The sequence below is a fragment of the Triticum aestivum genome, chromosome 6B (genome assembly GCF_018294505.1).
Source record: "Triticum aestivum cultivar Chinese Spring chromosome 6B, IWGSC CS RefSeq v2.1, whole genome shotgun sequence".
NCBI classification, from domain to species: domain Eukaryota; kingdom Viridiplantae; phylum Streptophyta; class Magnoliopsida; order Poales; family Poaceae; genus Triticum; species Triticum aestivum.
The window spans coordinates 483,218,491-483,241,646 of NC_057810.1; positions in this window are offsets into that span (position 1 = coordinate 483,218,491).

Sequence of the window (23,156 nt, forward strand, 5' to 3'; positions counted from 1 at the left end):
TTAGTTTTGATAATTCACTGAAATGTGCTTTTGATCTGATTATTTTTTCTATGGATTGGTACACAAATTTCTCAGGTTTTCCTAATCTGGTAGGATTGTTGGAATTACAGAAGTATTCGAGAGTTATAGATTACTACAGACTGTTCTGTTTTGACAGATTCTGTTTTCTATGTGTTGTTTGCTTATTTTGATGAATCTATGAGTAGTATCGGAGGGTATGAACCATAGAGAAGTTGGAATACATTAGATACTACACCAATATGAATTTAGAATGAGTTCACAACAGTACCAAAAGTGGTGATTTATTTTCTTATAATAACGGATCTTACGAGTTTTCTGTTGAGTTTTGTGTTGTGAAGTTTTCATGTTTTGGGTAAAGATTCGATGGACTATGGAATAAGGAGTGGCAAGAGCCTAAGCTTGGGGATACCCAAGGCACCCCAAGGTAATATTCAAGGACAACCAAGAGCCTAAGCTTTGGGATGCCCCGGATGGCATCCCCTCTTTCGTCTTCGTTCATTGGTAACTTTACTTGGAGCTATATTTTTATTCACCACATGATATGTGTTTTTCTTGGAGCATCATTTTATCTTGATAGTATTTGCTTTATGTTATTTAGAATAATGTTTTGCATCTATATTTTCAATAAAAATGTCAAGGATAGCTTTTACCATGCTTATTTTGCAAGTATACATGTTGCTGTTTCAAAACAGAAAGTTTACCGCTGTTGCAAAAATTCCCTAGAAAAGTCAGAAAATGATAAAATGTTGAATTTTTTTGCATATTGAGCTCTAATAAATCTTCGACATTGTGGTAGACTTTCATAATTTTTGGAGTTAGGGAAGTATGATGAATCTTGCATTCTTTACAGACTGTACTGTTTTGACAGATTGCTGTTATGTTTGCATTGTTTGCATATGTTTGCTTGTCTAATGATTCTATTTGAGGATAGGAGTATTAAATATGCAGAGGCATTTAGTATGCAATGTTGAATAATAATTTTTGTGATTTGTTACAGTAGAAAATGATAAGATTTTTGCATTGGTTTATACTAACTTATCTCACGAGTTCTTGTTGAGTTTGGTGTGGATGAAGCTTTCGAGATTTAGGAAACCGTGGTATGAGAGGAATTGAGGAGACACAAAAGCTCAAGCTTGGGGATTCCCAAGGCATTCCTAGTTAATATTTCAAGAAGTCTCAAGCATCTAAGCTTTGGGATGCTCCGGTTGGCATCCCACCTTTCTTCTTCAACAATTATCGGTTAGTATCGGTTGAGCCCAAGTTTTTGCTTCTTCACATGAGTTGTGCTATCCTTGCAATGTAATTTTATTTCATTTTGTTTTGCTTGTTGTTTGAATAAAATACTAAGATCTGAAATTCTTAAATGTTAGAGAGTCTTCACATAGTTGCACAATTATTTGACTACTCATTGATCTTCACTTATATCTTTTGGAGTAGTTTTTCATTTGCTCTAGTGCTTCACTTATATTATTTTGAGAGTCTTAAACAACATGGTAATTTGATTTGGTTATGAATTTATTCCTAATATGATGGGCATACAAGGGGGATATAAGAAAAACTATCATATAAAGTGCATTGAATACTATGAGAAGTTTGATACTTGATGATTGTTTTGAGATATAAAGGTGGTAATGTTAGAGTCATGCTAGTTGGGTAATTATAAAATTGAGAAATACTTGTGTTAAAGTTGGAAAGTCCCGTAGCATGCACGTATGGTGAACGTTGTGTGACAAATTTGATGCATGGGGTGTTCTTTGATTGCCTTCCTTATAAGTGGAGGTCGGGATCGCGCGATGGTTAACTCCTACCAACCCTTCCCCTAGGAGCATGCGTAGTAGTACTTTGCTTCGAGGGCTAATAAACTTTTGCAATAAGTATATGAGTTCTTTATGACTAATGTGAGTCCATGGATTATACGCACTCTTACCCTTCCGCAATTTGCTAGCCTCTACGGTACCGTGCATTGCCCTTTCTCACCTTGAGAGTTGGTGCAAACTTCGCCGGTGCATCCAAACCCCGTGATACAATACGCTCTGTCACACATAAACCTCTTTATATCTTCCTCAAAACAGCCACCATACCTACCTATTATGGCATTTCCATAGCCATTCCGAGATATATTGCCATGCAATTTCCACTGTTCCGTTTATTATGACATGCTCCATCATTGTCATATTGCCTTGCATGATCATGTAGTTGACATCGTATTTGTGGCAAAGCCACCTTATAATTCTTTCATACATGTCGCTCTTGATTCATTGCATATCCCGGTAGACCGCCGGAGGCATTCACATAGAGTCATATTTTTTCCTAAGTATTGAGTTGTAATTCTTGAGTTGTAAATAAATAGAACTGTGATGATTTCCATTATTGGAGCATTGTCCCATGTGAGGAAAGGATGATGGAGACTATGATTCCCCCACAAGTCAGGATGAGACTCCGGACAAAATAAAAAAAAAGAGAAAAAAGAAAAAAAGAGGCCAAAGAAGCCCAAATAAAAAAAAGAGAGAAAAACAGAGAAGGGACAATGTTACTATCCTTTTTCCACACTTGTGCTTCAAAATAGCACCATGATCTTCGTGATAGAGAGTTTCTTATTTTGTCACTTTCAAATACTAGTGAGAATTTTTAATTATAGAACTTGGCTTGTATATTCCAATGATGGGCTTCCTCAAAATGCCCTAGGTCTTCGTTAGCAGGCAAGTTGGATGCACACCCACTTAGTTTCTTCTTTTAAGCTTTCATACACTTATAGCTCTAGTGCATCCGTTGCATGGCAATCCCTACTCCTTGTATTGACATCAATTCATGGGCATCTCCGTAGCCCGTTGATTAGCCGCATCAATATGATACTTTCTACTTTTTTGTTTTCTCACATAATCCCTATCATCATACTCTACTCCACCCATAGTGCTATGTCCATGGCTTATGCTCATGTATTGCGTGAGGGTTGAAAAGGCCGAAGTGCGTTAAAAAGGATGAACCAATTGCTTGGCCGAAACCGGGGTTGAGAATGATGGGAGCATTTTGTGTGACGAAAATGAAGCATGGCCAAATTATATGATTTTGTAGGGATAAGCTTTCTTTGGCTATGTTATTTTGATAAGACATAAACTGCTTGGCTAGCATGCTTGAAGTATTACTATTTTTATGTCAATATTAAACTTTTATCTTGAATCTTATGGATCTGAATATTCATGCCACAATAAGGAAAATTACATTGATAATTATGTTAGGTATCATTCCACATCAAAAATTCTGTCTTTATCATTTACCTACTCGAGGACGAGTAGGAATTAAGCTTGGGGATGCTTGGTACGTCTTCAACGTATCTATAATTTTTGATGTATTCATGCCATGTTTATAATATTTTTACATGCTTTTGATATGATTTGGTTAGAACTAACCCGGACTGATGCTGCTTTCAGCAGAACTACCGTGGTGTTGTTTTTGTGCAGCAATAAAAGTTCTCGAAATGCGCTGAAAATCAACGGAGATTTTTTCTGGAAAATATAAAAAATACTGGAATAAAGAGTTACCGGAGAGGAGGCTCGTGGGGCCCACGAGGGTGGAGGGCGTGCCCACCCCCTGGGGCGCGCCCCCTACCTCGTGGACACCCCGTGGGTCCTCTTGACTTGTTCTCAACGCTAAACCCTCCTATAAATACCCAAACCTCCGGAAAGAAACCTAGATTGGGAGTTCCGCTGCCGCAAGCCTCTATAGCCACCAAAAACCAATAGGGACCCTATTCCGGCACCCTGCCTGAGGGGGGATCCCTCACCGTTGGCCATCTTCATCATCCCGATGCTCTCCATGACGAGGAGGGAGTAGTTCACCCTCGGGGCTGAGGGTATGTACCAATAGCTATGTGTTTGATCTCTCTCTCTCTCTCTCTCTCGTGTTCTTGATTTGGCATGATCTTGATGTATCGTGAGCTTTGCTATTATAGTTGGATCCTATGATGTTTCTCCCCCTCTACTCTCTTGTAATGGATTGAGTTTTCCCTTTGCAGTTATCTTATCGGATTGAGTCTTTAAGGATTTGAGAACACTTGATGTATCTCTTGCATGTGCTTATCTGTGGTGACAATGGGATATTCATGTGATCTACTTGATGTATGTTTTGGTGATCAACTTGCGGGTTCAGTGACCTTGTGAACTTATGCATAGGGGTTGGCACACGTTTTCATCTTGACTCTCCGGTAGAAACTTTGGGGCACTCTTTGAAGTTCTTTGTGTTGGTTGAATAGATGAATTTGAGATTGTGTGATGCATATCGTATAATCATACCCACTAATACTTGTGGTGACATTGGAGTATCTAGGTGACATTAGGGTTTTGGTTGATTTGTGTCTTAAGGTGTTATTCTAGTACGAACTCTAGGATAGATCGAATGGAAAGAACAGCTTTGTGTTATTTTACTAAGGACTCTTGAATAGATCGATCAGAAAGAATAACTTTGAGGTGGTTTCGTACCCTACAATAATCTCTTTGTTTGTTATCCGCTATTAGTAACTTTGAAGTGACTCTTTGTTGCATGTTTAGGGATAGTTATATGATCTACTTATGTTATTATTGTTGAGAGAACTTGCACTAGTGAAAGTATGAACCCTAGGCCTTGTTTCCTAGCATTGCAATGCCGTTTATGCTCACTTTTACCACTGGTTACCTTGCTGTTTTTATATTTTCAGATTACAAAAACCTATATCTATCATCCATATTGCACTTGTATCACCATCTCTTCGCCGAACTAGTGCACCTATACAATTTACCATCGTATTGAGTGTGTTGGGGACACAAGAGACTCTTTGTTATTTGGTTGCAGGATTGTTTGAGAGAGACCATCTTCATCCTACGCCTCCCACGGATTGATAAACCTTAGGTCATCCACTTGAGGGAAATTTGGTACTGTCCTACAAACCTCCGCACTTGGAGGCCCAACAACGTCTACAAGAAGAAGGTTGTGTAGTAGACATCACTCCGCGCTGGTGATAAACAACTGAGGGTAGCCTCGCGGCTGCAGCAACCTCAGGGAGCCTCCGGGCTCAGTGCTTGGCCTCACTGCGCTGCTCTCCCTCGGGAGGGTAGCACGAGGTGGCTGGGTACGGGGGCTTCAGGTCATGCCTGGTGTACACCACCCTACCAGGTCCCACAGACCTGGTCTTCGCGTGCCCCTCTCAAGCGATAGCCCGGCGAGGAAAGGTATGATGGTCTGTTCGTACGTCAAGGGGGACTCCTAAGCATCGCGTCTCAGGAGCCTAACTATCCGCGTAGCCCCTCACCCCTTGGTTTCGTCCTGGCAATCTGGACGACCCAACGACGGCTGAGGTATGCGCGGGGCCAGGCCCTGCCGACGTAGAACACCAAGGCCTAACTCTCGTCCCTCCCTTCCCAATCCGTTCGTACGTCAAGGGGGACTCCTGAGCATCGCGTCCCAGGAGCCTAACTGGACGCGTATCCCCTCACCCCTTGGTATCGTCCTGGCGATCTGGACGACCCAACGACGGCTGAGGTATGCGCGGGGCCGGTCCCTGCCGATGCAGAACGCCAAGGCTTGCCCTCGCACCTCCTTTCCCAAGTTGTTTGCACGTCAAGGGGGACTCTTGAGCATCGTGTCTCAGGAGCCTAACTGGCCGCGTAGCCCCTCACCCCTGGCCTCGTCTTGGCAATCCAGACGACCCAACGGCGGCTGAGGTACGCGCGGGGTCGGGCCCCGCTGACGTAGAACAATAAAGCAAACGGAAAAAATAAGTCGCAAAACCATAAGCTAATTATTACAAAACACATTGTTCCAAGCATCAGTTTTAACGCCTCCACGAGGCATGATACATGTTGCAGAATAAAAACAGGAAGGAGCACCACCGCCGCGCCACCTCTGCAGCCTTGGCCATCGCCGTCGCCCGCCTGTGGAGCCCTGTCGTTGATGACGTCACCGTCGCCCTTGCCCTCGACCCCAGCCGTAGGACCAACAGCAAGGAACTTGACTAGCAGGGCCTCCACCGGACCCTTCACGGTGTCAGCAGCTGCGTCGCAGGAGTCAGGCCCCATGGGCTCGAGCAAAGCAGCGAAGTTGAAGCTGGCGTCCCGGAGATAGAGATGGATGAAGGCGCGCGTCAGGGCCGAGGAAGAGAGTATGCGAGGCTCACGTTCCACCATGGAGCCAAACCCGGCGACGACGTCCTCGAGCACCTCAACGAGCTCGGGGAGCAGAGCGGCAGGGATATCCTTTGGGGTCACCACTATCCCTTGGGGCTCGCTCCCAAAGAGTTCCTACAGCGCCTTGCGAAACCTCACCTCGAGGGAGACGAAGGCGCCGTGCTCCATGGCGGCCACTTTCTCGGTCTTGGCAAGGGACACCTAGGCTGCCTCTGCCTCCTCCTTAAACTTCTCCAGGTGGCCGCGCTTTGCGGTCTGCTCCTAGGCTGCCTGCTTCAGCTCAGCGTCGCGATCAACAACTGAAGACTCCTGGACCTTCAGCTTCTCCTCTCGCTCCTGGAGCTGACCGACCTGGGCGGCGTGCTGATCTCGGAGGGCCTTCAGCTCAGCCTCCACTGCATAGCACCGCTCTTAGGTGTCCTTGGCCTCCTTTAGCGCTAGGTCACACTTAGCAGCGGCTACGTCGGCCACCTTCCAGGCCTCCTCCACGGAAACCGCGGCTTGACTCCAGGCCGCCCGGCCAGATGCATCAGCCAGGAGCCACCCCCAGACCAGCTATAGGTGCCCCGACACGGCGCGCCGGTCTAGACCTTGAAGATCACCCTGGAGCTAGTCCAACACGGATCGGGCCTCTTCCATGGCCCCGGAGGCGGCAGAAGCCCCACGGCCCGACGACGGTATGGGTGGAAGAAGAGGTGCTCCCGGCGCCGATACTGGTGGAGCTATGGCTGCAGGAAGGACAGGGGGCTCCGGAGGCCTTGCGTCCTCAGCAGTCGCATCGAGGACGGGTGCCGCCAGGGTCAGTCCTACCGCGAAAGCCAACTCCTCCCGAGGCTGGGCCTTTGAGCTCCGAGAGGACGGCGCTACTGCTGGAGCCACAGGAGCCGCTGCGCCCCTTTGTGCTGAAGCCTCGACAGCCGTCGCAACATGCTCGACCATGGTGGCCTCAGCACCCTCCTTCTTCTTCTTCGCTGATGACTGCGGCCTGACATCAAATGAAGATACTAAGCATTGCATCGAGATTCAGGAGCAAGGCCAGGAAAGAACACTTAGTGGTCCGAGGCGACGTAGCTCCTCTTCAGGCTCATCAGCGCGGGCTTCACGGACGCGGCTGGAGCTGCACTCTTGGGAGCAGGTGAGCACGCGGTCGGTGCCGCGCGGGATCGCGACTGCGAAGGAGGAGTGCTGCCTGGCGGAACCAGTGCTAACTTGCCCCTCTTCACGACCACCCGCTTCAGCTTCTTCGAAGAGGTCCCCCAGATCTCGTGGTAACCCCGGCAGGGGGGGCCAGCTCCATGACCGGATGCGCGTCCTCGTCGTCGTCGGAGAAGCCGTGGAGGAGGTTTCTCTGTGTCGGGGCAGAGGATCCCCCTCCCCATCCTCGGTGGCTTCGAAGGAAGGGTCGCCGGAGGATAGGTCCACCAAGGAGGCAGCCGGCGGGGGAGGCCCCGTCGACACGGGCATGCGCTCATTGAAGGCAGGCATGGCGGCGGCGATCTTCTTCCCATCTTATCGGTGGTACAGTGGGAGGCAATCATCTGGAGGGACGCTCGGGTCCTTCCCGGTCAAGGAAAGCAGGACCTTGCTCAACTCCTCGTTAGGCAGGCTGTCCTGGCGCAGCCGGATCTTGTCTTCGGCACCCCCAAGCTTCCACAAGGGGCGGGAGCGCTCCTGGAGCAGCGCCAGGCACTACGTCAGGAACTCCTTGATAATCATGGCCCCCATCAGCTTCTCGGCCTTCAGGTCGGCCTCCATCTTTTTCATCAGCAGCCTCAACCGGGGGTCAGTGATCTTCTCGGAAGACTACCCCTTCTTAGAGGTCGGGAGCTCGGTCGGCAGCTCTAGCAGGTCATGAGAGCACTTGGCGTCCATGAGGACCCATTTGTTCCGGACGTCCTCCACCTTATTCCCGACGCGGGAAATCGTGTTGCTGCCATGGGCCGCAACGAAGCCAACACACCCTGTGGGCTGGTGGCCATTGACGCGGAGGTAGAAGAAGTGGCAGAGCATGGCGATGGAGGGCATCACTCCCATGAACGCCTCGCAGTAGAAGGCAAAGATGGACAAAAGGAGGACAGAGTTGGGATGAATGTGGAGCGCGTGGAGGCCGTAATGGTGGAGAACGGCGTAGAAGAAGCAGGAGAAGGGAGGAATCAGCCCCGAGCAGACATTATGCAGGAAGAAGGGATAAAAGGTATTGTTCGCGGGCTCCGGCTCGGCGGAGGCGACCCAGAGCGCCATCTTTCCCCATTCGCCTATCATCGCTCGCTGTCAGGAGGAGCGCAGTCTAGAGCTTCTCCTCAGCAACGGAGGGCGTGATCAGCGCTGGCTCAAACCATGCAGGGGCGGCAGCCAGGGCTAGAGCTTTAGCTTTCTCGACGGGCATCGGGCAAAATCTTGGTGGGGAGGATTGTCAGATCTGGAGGATTTTTTCGGCATGGAGAGAAGGGAATCTGGAGCAAGACAAGAGGAAGGCAATGAAGGCTCAGCAGCATGTGTCAGCCCCTTTTGTCAGCTAGGAATGGTTGCCGAGGCAGCATGGCAAAGTGGAGATGCCCACGCCGTCGTTCAAGGCCGCAGGCAGTTAGGGCCCGCGGCACACTGCACTTGCCCCTTGGCTTCGCCTAGAAGCCAAGTCCGAGCGCGCCTTGGGCCCAGAGGCTACTATCGGCGTTCTGGATACGGGGGTACCCAGACTTGCCTACTTGCGGCCCACTGTGTGGCTCCATCGACGGCCTTGTACGACCCAGCTTCAGCATCAACAACTCAAGACCCTCGAGAGGGGCCAAGCCTCGCGAGGCGGGCAACGCCAAGACCTCCAAGGGGATCAGTCTCCTCGGGCTGGATCTTGAGGAGCGGAGACTTCTATGCAAGGTGCACCTCACAAGGCTCAGCTGACGTGAGCCATGACAACCAATGCCAGGCAGGCGCCAGTGGGCGCAGAGTGCCAGTTTGCTCTTTGGTGCAAAGGAGGCAAGCAGCAGGCACGGAGTCCCGAGGAATCAGCCAAAGGTTTCCATTCTGGTGCACTAAGACCAAGACCGCCAGGACGGCAGGACGGAGGTCATCGCCAAGCCCGCCGCAGCGTCATGACTAGAGGCTTTTGTAGGCGAAGACTACTTTAGTCAGGATAGGATGTACTTCTTGTCCCCCTTCGAATCTGGCCGTTGTGGGATCCCTTCCCGCCAACATTTGGGAAGAGGACCAAGGCCACTATAAATAGGACGTAGCCACCACCATAGAGGATGAGATCCATTCCCACTCGATCACCTCACCGGCTCACCTGAGCTCAAGGACAACTCACCTCCTGAGGCTGTTCATCCACTATACTAGTTCATCCTTGGCCCCTCGAGGCAATCCACCACAAAGCTGGAGTAGGGTATTACACCGCAAGGTGGCCCAAACCAGGATAAATTGTTGTGTCTCTCTGTCCCTTTGAGCTCGACGCACTAGGCTGTGAAGATGGCGAGTGGGTAGGCTGGGTAGGTTGAGATCTCTGCACGCACCCCAGAGTTCGAACCTCTCAAGGGTTTGCGGAACATAAAATCCGACAGGGACATATAAAGATCATGGGATTAAGCATTAGACTTAGCTTTGCGGCATGTAGAGCACCGGTTGGTGTAGCGTGAAACATCATGAAACATCCTTGGCCAAAAGTAGTTCTTGGAGAGCGTGGCAAATGTCTTATCGCGTCTGAAGTGTCCCACAAGTCCTCCATCGTGAGCTCCTTGCAAAAGCAACAAACAAAAAGAGAAGACCGGGGTACACAAAGTTTGTTAGTCCGCATAAGATAGCCGATAATATCTCTCCTAAAAAGTACGAGTTATGCATTTGGCATAAGGAATCGCAAATGAAACATCATGTGCATACAAGTCTTTAATGTGCTCAAATCCAATAACATTCAATTCAAGTTCAGTAGCTGACATGCATTTATGTGAAAGAGCATCCGCTACAACATTCTCTTTACCCTTGATTGACTTGATGACATAAGAAAATATTAAGTGAATTCACTCCATTTGGCATGCTGTTTATTCAACTTGGTTTGACCTTTTAAGTACTTAAGTGTTTCCTGATCCATATGAAGGAAAAATTCATGAGGTCGAAGATAATGCTCCCAAACATGCAAGACTCTTACCAAAGCATACAAGTCTTTGTCATAGATGGGATAGTTAAGTTGCGCGCCGGAAAGTTTTTCACCGAAGTACACAATGGGTCACTTCTCCTGCATCAACACACCACCTATGCCATTACCACCAGTGTTGCAATGCACTTCAAAAGTTTTATCAAAATTAAGTAAAGCAAGTAACAGAGCATGTGTAAGCAAGTTCTTAAGCTCCTCAAATGCGGTAGCTTAAGAGGGTCCCCATATGAAGGGTGCATTTTTCTTACTCAAAGCATGTAATGGTGAAGCAATAGTGCTAAAATCCTTAACAAAACATCGATAGAATCCGGCTAGGACAAGGACCTACGCACTTGTGCTAAATTGGTTGGTTGTGGACAAGTTTTAATAGCATCAATCTTAGACTCGTCAACGTGAACACCCTTAGAAGACACAACAAAGCACAACAAAACAAGCTTATCAACACCAAAAGTGCATTTTTCCATATTTGAATAAAGACGCTCATTTCTAAGAACCTGTGAGACTTCTCTAAGATGTGTAACTTGATCTTCTAGAGATTGGCTAAACACAAGGATATCATCAAAGTATACCACAACACAAATGACAATGTATCTTCTAAGGACATAATGGATGACGCACATAAATGTGCTAGGTGCTTCGGATAAGCCCATAAGCATGACTAACCTTTTGTATAAGCCAAATTTGGTTTTGAAAGCCATTTTCCATTCATCACTCTCTTGAATGCGAATTTGATAGTAGCCACTTTTAAGATAAATTTTGGAGAAAGTATTGGCTCCACTAAGTTCATGTAGCATGTCATCAAGGCGTGGAATGGGGTGCCTATATCGAACGGTGATAGCATTGATGGGACGACAATCGGAACACATGCGAAAACTATCATATTTCTTAGGCACAAGAATAACCGGAACAACACATGGACTAAAGCTCTCGCGTACATACTGGTTTTCCATGAGATGTTGTACTTGCCTCTGAATCTCTTTTGTCTCGTTGGGGTTGACGCGGTATGGTGCCTTGTTCGGGAGAGGTGTGCCAGGAATGAGGTCGATGCAATGCTCGATTTCGCGAAGTGGAGGATGTCCCAGAGGTAGCGCATTGGGGAACACGCCTCATATTCCCGCAATAATTGAGAAAACACTAAAGGTAGATGGTGTGAAGTATTAGTCCTTGCTGCTTCATCTTTGCACATAAGTACAAAGTGAAGAACACTTGATGGGCGCTCACACACATCTCTCATGTCTCTTTTTGGTGTCTAAAAGCACTAAGTTTTTCTTGTCGCTCATCGTGGAGGCACTCAATTTTGACTTGTGGCGATCATTCTCTTTTTGATGGTTCACGCTCTCACTATTCTCTCCATGATGGGTTGATGCTTGCTTTGTCGGCGGTCACTTGACTTGGTGACATAGGTCATAGCACGTACTCCTTGCCCTTCATCTTGAAGCTATAGTGACTGGTTCACCATTGTGGATGACGCCACAGTCGAATTGCCAAGATCTTCCTAAGAGGAGATGACACACAGACATAGGAACCACATCAAACTCCAAGGTGTCTTCATATGTGCCCATCTTGAAGGAGACTTGAATGGTGTCCTCCACTTGAATAGTGCCAGAGTCACGTAGCCATTGGACCTTGTAGGGGCGAGGGTGCTTCATCTTGACCAACTTTAGCTTGGAACATAGCTCAAGCTCTTCACTTGCCAAATTGTGGCAACTTTCGCTGTCATTAATGACCTTGATGGAACATCCATTGATGCCCGCTTTGGTTTGGAAGATATGGCAACGTTGGTCTTAATCTTGTTGATGTTGAAGTGTTAAGACCTTGGAGACAACAAGAGCGGGGCTCAAATCATTGTCGCAAAAGACTTGAGCGTCTTCATTTTCATTCATGCGATGGTGCATGGCCACGTGCTCAAGTGCTTCCATTTCTTCTTCACTCATGGAATCATAGGTGCCGTCATCATTGGCAATCATGGTGTGCCTTGTGGGGCACTCAAATGTCTTGTGGCCTCGCCTTGGCATGTGAAACATTTGACGAAACTTGTCTTGACAGTCTCATCTGTTGGAGTAGTTGATGAGGAAGATGTTGACTTATAGTTGCTTGTAGTAGGATGACTTGAAGATGTCGAAGATTTCTTGTAGCTTGACTTGTCGTTGTTACTTGGTGAAGCTTTCATCGAGGTAGATGGTGTTGTAGTCGTTGAAGCTTTAGTATAATAACCATAGGTCTTGGAAGAGTATTTGGAGTACTTGAAGTCATCTTGCACTTGTCACTCCGCCTTGGTTGCTTGTTGCACTAGCTCGAGGAGGTTTGTGTAGGGTTGGAAGTCGGAAATTTTCTTGATAAGGTGGTTGAGTCCATTCAAGAATAGTGCCATAGTTTGCTCCTCATCTTCCGTGACATTGGCTCGAATCACGGCAATCTCAATCTCTTTGTAGTAGTCTTCAACTGACTTTGTGCCTTGCTTGAGGAGTTGCAACTTCTTCAAGAGATCACGGCTATAGTGTGTAGGCACAAAATGTGCTCTCATGGCATCCTTCATTTGGTTCCACATAGTGATGGGTGGTTCGCCTTTTGCTCGGTGCCTTTCAATGACTAGCTCCCACCAAATGAGACCATAGTCTTGGAAGTCAAGGGATGCCATGGGGATCTTCTACTCTTCTTCATAATTGTGAAGACCAAATATCTTGTCGACCTTCAATGCCCATGAGAGGTAGTCTTCGGGATTGGTGCTTCCAGAGAACTTAGGCATGTTGAACTTTAGCTTGCTCTAGCATTGCTGCTCATTGTGTTGGGGGCGATGGTGCTGTCGCTCATGTCGTGGAGGATGGTTTTCACCCGCTTGCTCCTTGTGTTCCACTTGATTATCTTGGCGTTCAGGGTGTGGGATGCGTTCCAGGTTCCGCATTTCTTGGCGCTCCTCAAGACGTGCGGCTTCTTCTTGTCGCTCTTGGCGGAGGGCCTCTTCTTCTTCACGCATGCGTCGATTACATTCTTGGACGGTGCGTGTGGCATCCCGTAGAACATGTTGAGCTTCAAGCGCTTGTTCCTCATGGCATAGTTGTTCTTGTCGGAGAGCATCGCCATCTTGTGTATCTTGGCATTGGCATCATCGAGATTGCTCTTGGTCTGTGGCGTCTTGTTCTTGATGATGGTGTTGGTGCACTTGATGGTCATCTCGAAGATGAGAACGAGGGTGTGGCAGAGTTGCATCCGAAGAGTGTCTACTTGAGTAGCATCATCTTGACGAAGAAGATGTTGACGAAGCACGGTTGACCATCGTTGCCTTGAATTCTTCCATTTGGTTCATAAGCTTGGTGTCGAGGTAGTCTCTTATTCTAGCGTCGAATTGTTGCAAATCGGTGGCGAGTTGTTCAATGCGTTCGCCCAAAGCTTCATTTTATTGATGCAAAGCTATTTGAACGCCAATTGATTCTTGGTGACGTAGTTTTGGCTCCTCTTGCTCGTCGAATAGTGGGTTGGTAGAAGTGCTCGGCCTATCCATCATGCTCAAGCAAATTGTAAGTGGAAGAAAGGAAAGAACTAGACCAAATGTACCTTATCCAATGTGGAAGATGGATCAATGATCACTCAATATGGTATTATGGAAGTAGCACAATTGGTACCGGATCTTGTCAATCTCACACCTACACAAGTAAAGCTTTCGAAGTAGCTTGGTGGGGATGGTGGCACAAAATTTACGCAATTTTAGCAAGATTCAATAATGTCAAAAAAGATTCACAAATTTGCAAGTGAAACAAGTAAACCAATAGTAATGAGTGGCGAACGGAAACACACACACACAGATAGAAAGATGGGGTTGTGCAACCAAGAAATGAGCATAAAATGTGGAATGCGCAGAAAATGCTCGTGTTGCACAATGCTAGAGAGACGCCAGCATGATTGCTAAATAGCCGGATACGATACTTGTGCACAACCTATGAGAGACAAAATGTATCGACTTTCTATCCCAAGTATGCTATGTATGTATAGTTCCGGTTGTTTCTCTCACAATGATCCAAGATTATCAAATATGGTAATATGATACGCAATGTGGCGATGCTATGGCTATTGCTTCCAAGCTCTTTGTTTTCCTCTTTGCTTAAAAGCTTTTGATATTTTCCTTTGGCCACTTATGCAAATGCTGAAACCAAGATAGCGATTAAGTATATGCGGGAACAATTGATAACACAAGAGATGATACGATGATATATGCATGCTATGATAGCTATGCGGAACGAGTATCACTAAAGTGCACAAGTAACGTTACCCGGCAATACTCAAATAGGTAGTCTCGATAGGAAAGTGATGCAAAAATTGGGTTTGGGGGTTCACAATGCAATGGAAAGGGAGTATGTGAAGATGTCGTGGAGGTTACCGTCCTTTCTTACGGTTGTCGGTGTCAAAGAGATGAATTGATCATTGTCGATATCGAGTCCATGGCGAATTTCAGCGGCGGTGATGTCGATGTTGAACCATTCCTAAGCAGTCGAAACACATTAGGAAATGGAAAACTGTAACTCAAAATCTCAATGGAAAATTTCAAATGGTGGTAGTGGAAAGCGATGGTATCACAAGGGTTTGTAGAAATACTGGTGGGTCTCGGAGTTGGCAATGCGAAAGTGTAGGCGGTGGCTGAAATTTTCGGCTGAAAATGCAGTTTTGTCAGGCGAAGCCGGATGATCTGGGAGGTGATCCGGATTGTCAGGGCTAAGTACAGATCGTCCGACCAGGTCAACATAGGCGAGTTGGGGCTTGGGATGAGCATGGAAATCATGGGGAAAAGAAAATTTGGAGCGATTTCGGGGTGGATTTAGGGGTGGTGATGGTGGATAATGCTAGATCCACGTGCAACATTTCAAATCCATGGATCAAAATCAACAAAACATCATCAACCCAAGAAATCACAAAAAAATTGGGTGGGCTATTTTTGTAGGGATTTTCAAATTAGGACAAAAACAAAGAAAATTAGGCTAGAAAACGATGTGCAGAGCTCCAAATTCGTGATCAACATGGCTCATGATACTAAGATGATGTAGGGTAGAACCCTATTTGGCCGATCTTTCATGAATTGGAGAGGATCCCTCAAAAAATACGAAGAACACGAGAGGGAAACACACAGTCAACAAGATCCAACTCATACATGTGCTAAATACACATACACATAAGAGGTACAAAGGTCCAAATCCAACACAAGAGGGTACAAAGGGCAGCTAGTTCATCCCAGTCCTTGAAGGAGAGAGGTCTTTGAATCCTTGGAAGATCTTCCCTAAGAAGGAGTCTTGAATCCACTAGGGGATATTCTCACATGGAGGCCTTGATCTCCATGGGAGAGGTAGTGGATGACCAAAACTCAATCTCTAGATGTGAGCTATCACTTTGCTAACCCTAAAACAAAGGTAGGAGATGAGTATATATCGTCTAGGGGAAGGATGGGTTACATGGGCCTCGGCCTGAGTCGTGCACGCACGCAAAAGACGAAAGATCCTGATGGCGGTACGGATGAACTGGGTCCTCATCCGGATGACCCGTCTGGGTCATCGTGATTGTGGTTGGCCTGGATGTCTAGGTCTTGGTCCGGGCATTCGGCTGGGTCCGGATGATCTTGGATGAGTCCCGGATGATCTGGCTTCATCGAGGGGTGTGTTGTTGTCTTCGGGCACATTACCTGGATTGTCTGGAATCGGACTCGAATCATCCGGGCTTGGTTTGAATCGTCCAGTAGCTAGTCTGGATGATCCTGGCAAGCTTTGTTTTGCTTCATTTCTTCTCCATCTCCGCGTTCTTCTCCCTTTATCATCCGTCCTTGATCCTTAACTTCTCCATGGCTTGTTCTTTGATACCTGAGTATGCAAAGTGTCTCCATTTGGGGTAATATCCATGTCTGATGTGATTCTAAAGGGAGTTGAGAGAGGAGAGATGTCACCTCGGTCTCGATAGCTCTTGCATGTGCTCATGTCATCGGTCCACTTGCCACTTGGGGAGATGAAGGTAGGTCCATGGGGATGACCTTGGGATGCTTCGCATCAGGTAGCCCAAGCACCCCACCCCAACTGCACCTCCCTCCAATGCAGTCGCCAACGATGACACCGTTGGAAAGCTTCTGCGGCAGGAATGAGCCATTGCTGGTGAAGTGCAAGGAAATTTGCTCCTGGTTTCCAACCTTCAAATCTCTGGCGCAACACTCATTTAGTTTGACCATGGATGCAATGGATGAGATCCAACGGATGATTCTTGATCCAACCAATGGGTGATTTTTATTTAGGTTTTCCTCTAGGAGATGCGCGGGGCAACGGTGTCTCCGTTTCTCCTATAGTTAGCATGCTGGTATTCATACCGCTCACGCAGCACCATGCCGGAATTGTAGATCTTTTCCATTTGGGGTTGAAATTCGTGCAGCCTCCCCTGGTATGTCTTTAGAGATCACTAATGTCAATGATGCCATGCAGATTGTTGAGGAGGAGACAACGGCGAAGAATGGCGAAGAGGAGATGATGTCGATCATCGTGATGCCTCTAACTGAATGGATCAATCTGCCGATTACTATCAAGGATGACGAGTAGATGGCAGAGGAGACCATGGCTAAGAATGGTGACGAGGATAGGTTGGCGATCATCACAAAGCCTACGCCGGGAGACATGAATATGTTGATTCCTATCGGTGATGACGGGCATATATATGGTGGAGGAGGAGACCTTGGAGACAGATGCCAACGAGGAATTGGCGATGGTCACAAGCCAATTGAAGCCGAGCTCCAAGACTGTGCCCATAGTTGTGGAGCAGTATGTGTTCTCCCCACAGTATAAGCAAATTTGTTTGGAAATGTAGTAGAAAACAAGAAAAAATTGCCATACGATCACCCAGGGACAATATGAAGATGCATTAACGGCTTGGATGGATCGTTACTGACTTACAGCGGAACAAAATGAGTCAGTGTAGATCGTACATGGAGTCCCTCGAACTATAGATGAATGATACGTTTCCACTGTATCTATAATTTTTTATTGTTCCATGCTATTATAGTATCAATCTTGGATGTTTTATATGCAATTATATATAATTTTTTGGTACTAACCTATTAACCTAGTGCCCATTGCCAGTTGCTGTTTTTTGCTTGTTTTTGGCTTTTCAGGAATTCAGTACCAAACGGAATCCAAATGCAAAGAAAATTTTTGATGATTTTTTCTGGACCTAGAGAGACCCTAAAAGGTTTGGGAGAAGACCAGAGGAGCCATGGGGGAGCAGCAAGCTCTATGGCTGCGGCCAAGGGGACCAGGCGCACCCCTTGAGCTTTTGGGCCCCTCATGGCACATCTTGACCTAATTCCACCTCTATAAATTCTCAAATATCTCCAAACCAACAGAGAGCCACCCAGAACACTTTTTCCTCCACCGCAAGTTTTTGTTCTTTCAAGATCCCATCTAGCAGCCTTCTCCGATACTCTATCGGAGGGGAATCGATCACGGAGGGCTTCTACATCATCCTTACAGCCCTTCGATGATGTGTGAGTAGTTCACAAGAAAGCTACGGGTCCATAGCTAGTAGCTAGATGGATTCTTCTCTCTCTTTGATCTTCAATACAATGTTCTCCTCGATCTTCTTGGAGTTCTATTCGATGTAATCTTATTTTGTGGTGTGATTATTGGGATTCGATGAATTGTGGGTTTATGATCAGATTATTCATGAATATTAATTGAGTCTTCTTTGAATTCTTTTATGCATGATTTTTATAGCTATGTATTTCTCTCTGGTCTATCCGTTTGGTTTGGCCAACTAGATTGATTTATCTTGTAATGGGAGAGGTGCTTTGTCATGGGTTCAATCTTGCGGTGCTCAATCCCAGTGATAGAAAGGGACGTGACACATATTTTTATTGTTGCCATTAAGGATAAAAGGATGGGGTTTATTCGTATTGTTTGGATTTACTTTGTCTACATCATCTCATCTTGCTTAAGGAGTTACTCTGTTTTTATAGCTTAGTATCCTAGATGCATGCTGGATAGCGGTCGATGGGTGGAGTAATAGTAGTAGATGCAAGCATGAGTCCGTCTACTTGTCTCGGAAGTGATGCCTATATACATGACGATTGCCTTGAATATCATCATAACTATGTGCTTTTCTATCAATTTCCCAACAATAATTTGTTATCCACCGTATGCTTTGTGTTTGAGAGAGAAGCCTCTAGTGAAAACTATGGCCCCGGGTCTACTTTTATCATATATAAAATCAAAAAAAGACCTTGTTGCACTTTTTTGTATGTTATTTTGTAATTTACTTTATTTATCTACCACTATGAGATTTTATCCTTGCAAATAACCACCAAGGGATTGACAACCCCTTGTTTGCGTTGGGTTCAAGTATTTGCTTTTGTGTGTGCAGTTGCTGCAAACGAGGTTCTCTATGGTTCTCCTACTGGATTAATAACCTTGGTTCTTAACTGAGGGAAATAATTATCTCTACTGTATTGCATCATCCTCTCCTCTTTCAGAAAATCCTAATGCAGCTCACAAGTAGCAATGAACGATCTGGCGAACCACCCACGAACAGTCCCTCGAACGGAAGATCGAAAGCTCGGCCTCTACGAGTTGCAAGTGTATGGTCTTCATGATCTGGCAGTGCTTCATAGTCCAGAGCTAATCATCATCGGAGAATTAGAGGGAGGAGATTATAACCACAATATACTTCTAATTATGAGTATTAGAGGATCTAGGTCTAGCTCTAATTGATCAACTAGGACCAACCAGAACTAGAACTAGAGAACTAGAGGAGGCTCCAAAACTTGTGTATTCAAAAAGTGCCAATACCTCAAATATTTATAGGTTGAGGAGGAGGAGGGGGAATCATAAGGGGAGGGAAACTCTCCCCCCTTGGTCGGACAAGAGAAGGGGGACTCCCCTAAAATTTTGCCTCCCTCTCCCCTTTCCATGAGGAGAAGAGAATGCCACCACTATTGGGCCCTTGTGGCCCAATTCTCCTTGCACCACTTGGCCTTTTAAGGCCCGTTGATATTTAATTAAATATAAGTCTCCTAACTATTACTGGAGCCTTTTATTATTAATTTAATATCACTAAAAACATTTTCCACCTATATATTATTTATCAGTAATACCCGGTATGGCCCGATAAATTCTGAAACCCTTCCAGTGACCCCAGAACGCTTCCGGTTCCTCTCGAAACTATTTCACAAATATATTCTCATTATTATCATCCTACCAACACTCAGCAGATCTTGATTACCTGACCATGTAGGTTCGGTAAAACATAGACATGAATGAACCCCTTCGTTTAATGACCGATAGTGAAACCGTGGACGTCCATATCGATCCCTATGAATACATGAAGGACATTCAAGTGAACCTTTGGTTATCATGTGCCATTCCCTTTGCTTCGAATACTTCGAAAAAGCTGATGTGAGATATATCGATATCCTCTTGAGTCATACACATGGTCACTATACCGGTCTCCTCGTTATCGGTTTTGTTCTTCTTTCTCGCTGATGTATTCTAGCATCCCGTGACATAGTCACCTGTGTCTGGCCAGACGATGAGGGGTTCCATCACACTGAGAGGGCCCTAAGAATATCCGCCCATCGCCGAAGGAGCAAATCCCACTCTCGAGTTATCTAGTCCCTTGTCAAACTTTTCGATGAACATGTAAGTATCATTATGATCACAGTGTTACAAATGACGTTTGAGCAACCCCAAAGTTCATCATACGGTAAGAAGTGGCTACAACACTCTCATGGTCTAAGGAACTGAATCACATGATAACACTCCGTGTTATAACAATTCACTTCTGGCGATATATATTATCTCAAAGTATAACAAACAAAGTTTGGGTCAATTCAATATGATTGTTATTCTAACATCATACTCTCAATATTGTTTTGAGACTACCGTTACACTTAATGATATCTCAAGATCTGTAAAACGTGATCACCATCAACACTTGAGCTAGTCTTAGAGATAAAACTAGGATTTTTATTTTACCGTTTATCATTCCACATGTGCATATGAGGTTTTCACTGTATCACGTATTCCAGGATCATAGTAGTTATAGCATAGAATATGAACTCTTAAATTATGAATACAAAATATATAGTAATACAACATTATTGCCTCCAGGCATATTTCCAACAAAATCTTCATCACTCAACTGCCACTTGGCTCGCCATATGAAGCGCCTTCAGTAGCTACTGCTACTTATTGAGCTTGCGTCGATTTTTCCCTTGAAGAGGAAAGGGTGATGTAGCAAAATAGAGATAAGTATTTCCCTCAGTTTGAGAACCAAGGTATAAATCTAGTAGGAGCTACAAGCAAGTCTCCAATCTATGCACCTACACAAACAACCAAACACTTGCACCCAACGCGATAAAGGGGTTGTCAATCCCTTCATGGTCACTTGCAAGGATGAGATCTGATAGAGATAGATATAAAAGATTATAAAACATAAAACAAAATAAAAGCAAATAAAACTCAGCGATGTATTTTTGGGTTTTTGGTTTATAGAACAGAACAATATGTAGTAATCAGGAAACTTTGTATACTTCTGTAACTCAATATTTTTTGAAAAATTAGGAAGGTAAATTTGTATATAAATCTTTTATAAAAAATTCAAAGCAGATCATGTTCCTGTGAATTATCAAAATTATTTTATTGGACATAAAAGTTTCTGTTTTTCAGCAAATCAAATCAACTATCTTCCAAATCATCCCAAAGGTCTTACTCGGCACAAACACTAACTTAAAACATAAAAACACCTCTAACCAGAGGCTAGAAGTTATATTTATTGGAAAATAGGTACAAAAAAGTAAAAAAAAATTGGGTTGCCTCCTAACAAGCGCTATTGTTTTTAACGCCCCTACCTAGGCATATTGCAACGATCCAGGTATTGTTATCTTTGGTATTTAATCCATAAGTGGCCCTCATAATAGATTCATATGGCAACTTAATTTTCTTTCTTGGAAAGTGTTCCATGCCCTTCCTTAACATAAATTTAAATCTAATGTTTCCTTCTTTCATATCAATAATTGCACCAATCATTCTAAGGAAAGGTCTACCAAGAATAATAGGACATGTAGGATTGCAATCTATATCAAGCACAAGAAAGTCCAGGGCACATAATTCCTATTTGCAACAATAAGGACATCATTAATCGTTCCCCTATGTTTCTTAATAGTGGAATCCGCTAGATGCAAATTCAAAGAACAATCATCAAATTTATGAAAACCTAGTACATCACATAAAGTTTTCGGAATAGTGGAAACACTAGAACACTAATCACACAAAGAAAAGCACTCATAATCTTTAATTTTAATATTAATAGTAGGTTCCCACTAATCATAAAGCTCTAGGATAGAAACTTCCAACTCAAGTTTTTTTTCAAATGATTTCATCATAGCATCAACAATTTGTTTAGTAAAAGCTTTGTTTTGATTATAAGCATGAGGTGAATTCAACATGGATTGCAACAAGGAAATACAATCTATCAAAGAGCAATTATCATAATTAAATTCCTTGAAATCCAAAAGAGTGGGTTCATCATTACTTAAAGTTTTGACCTCTACAATCCCACTTTTATCAAATTTTTCGTCAAGATCTTTAAACCCCAAATCATTGGGATGCCTTCTCGCTGAAATTGACTCATCTCCAGTCCCATATTTATAAAGATTTATATTAGCAAACAAAGATTCAATAGGAGTCGCCTCAATCACTTTAAGATCTTCATCATTATTATCAAAAGAAATAGAAGAACACGCTTTTACAAACCAGTCTCGCTTAGCACGCATCCTAGCGGTTCTTTCTTTACATTCATCCGTAGATACTTTAATAGATATTAGAGATTCATTAATATCACACTTGGGTGGCATTCATCTCATCTTCAAAGAATCAATCTCAAGAGAAATTTTATCAACATTCCTTAGCCAAATCATCAATCTTAAGCAATTTTTCTTGTACCCTAGCATTGAAATTCTTTTGAGAATTTATAAAATATTTAATATTATTCTCAAGATCGGAGGTTTTTTATTATAATTTCCATAAGAATTATTGTAGGAATTACCATAATTATTAGAGGAACTACTAGGAAATGGCCTAGGTTGAAATTACCTCTATACGCGTTATTACCAAAATTGTTCCTACCAACAAAATTCACATCCATAGATTCATTATTATTCTCAACCAAAGTGGACAAAGACATATCATTAGGATCAATAGGAGCACTCTTACTAGCAATCAATTTCATTAGCTCATCCATCTTTCCACTCAAAGTATTAATTTCTTCAATCGCATGCACTTCTTTACTAGTGGAAGATCTTTCGGTATGCCAATGAGAGTAATTTGCTATAATATTATCTAGGAGTTTAATAGCTTATCCTAATATAATTTCCATAAAAGTACAACCCCCACGGCGGAATCCAAAAGATTTCTAGATGCAAAATTCAATCTCGCATAAATTTTTTGTATGATCATCCACAAACTTAATCCATGAGTAGGGCAATTTCTTATCATCAATTTCATCCTCTCCAAAGATTGTGCAACATGTTCATGATCAAGTTGCTTAAAATTCATTATATCGTTCCCAGATGATCTTAGCGGGAGGAAAATACTTGAAAATAAAAGCATCTTTACACTTATTCCATGAATTAATACTATTTTTAGGCAAAGATGAAAGCCAAATTTTAGCACGATCTCATAGTGAGAACAGAAATAGTATCAATTTAACAATATCATTATCCACATATTTTTTCTTTTGCATATTGCACAATTCAATGAAAGAACTTAGATGGGATGCGACATCTTCACTAGGAAGGCCAGAAAATTGTTCTTTCATAACGAGATTCAACA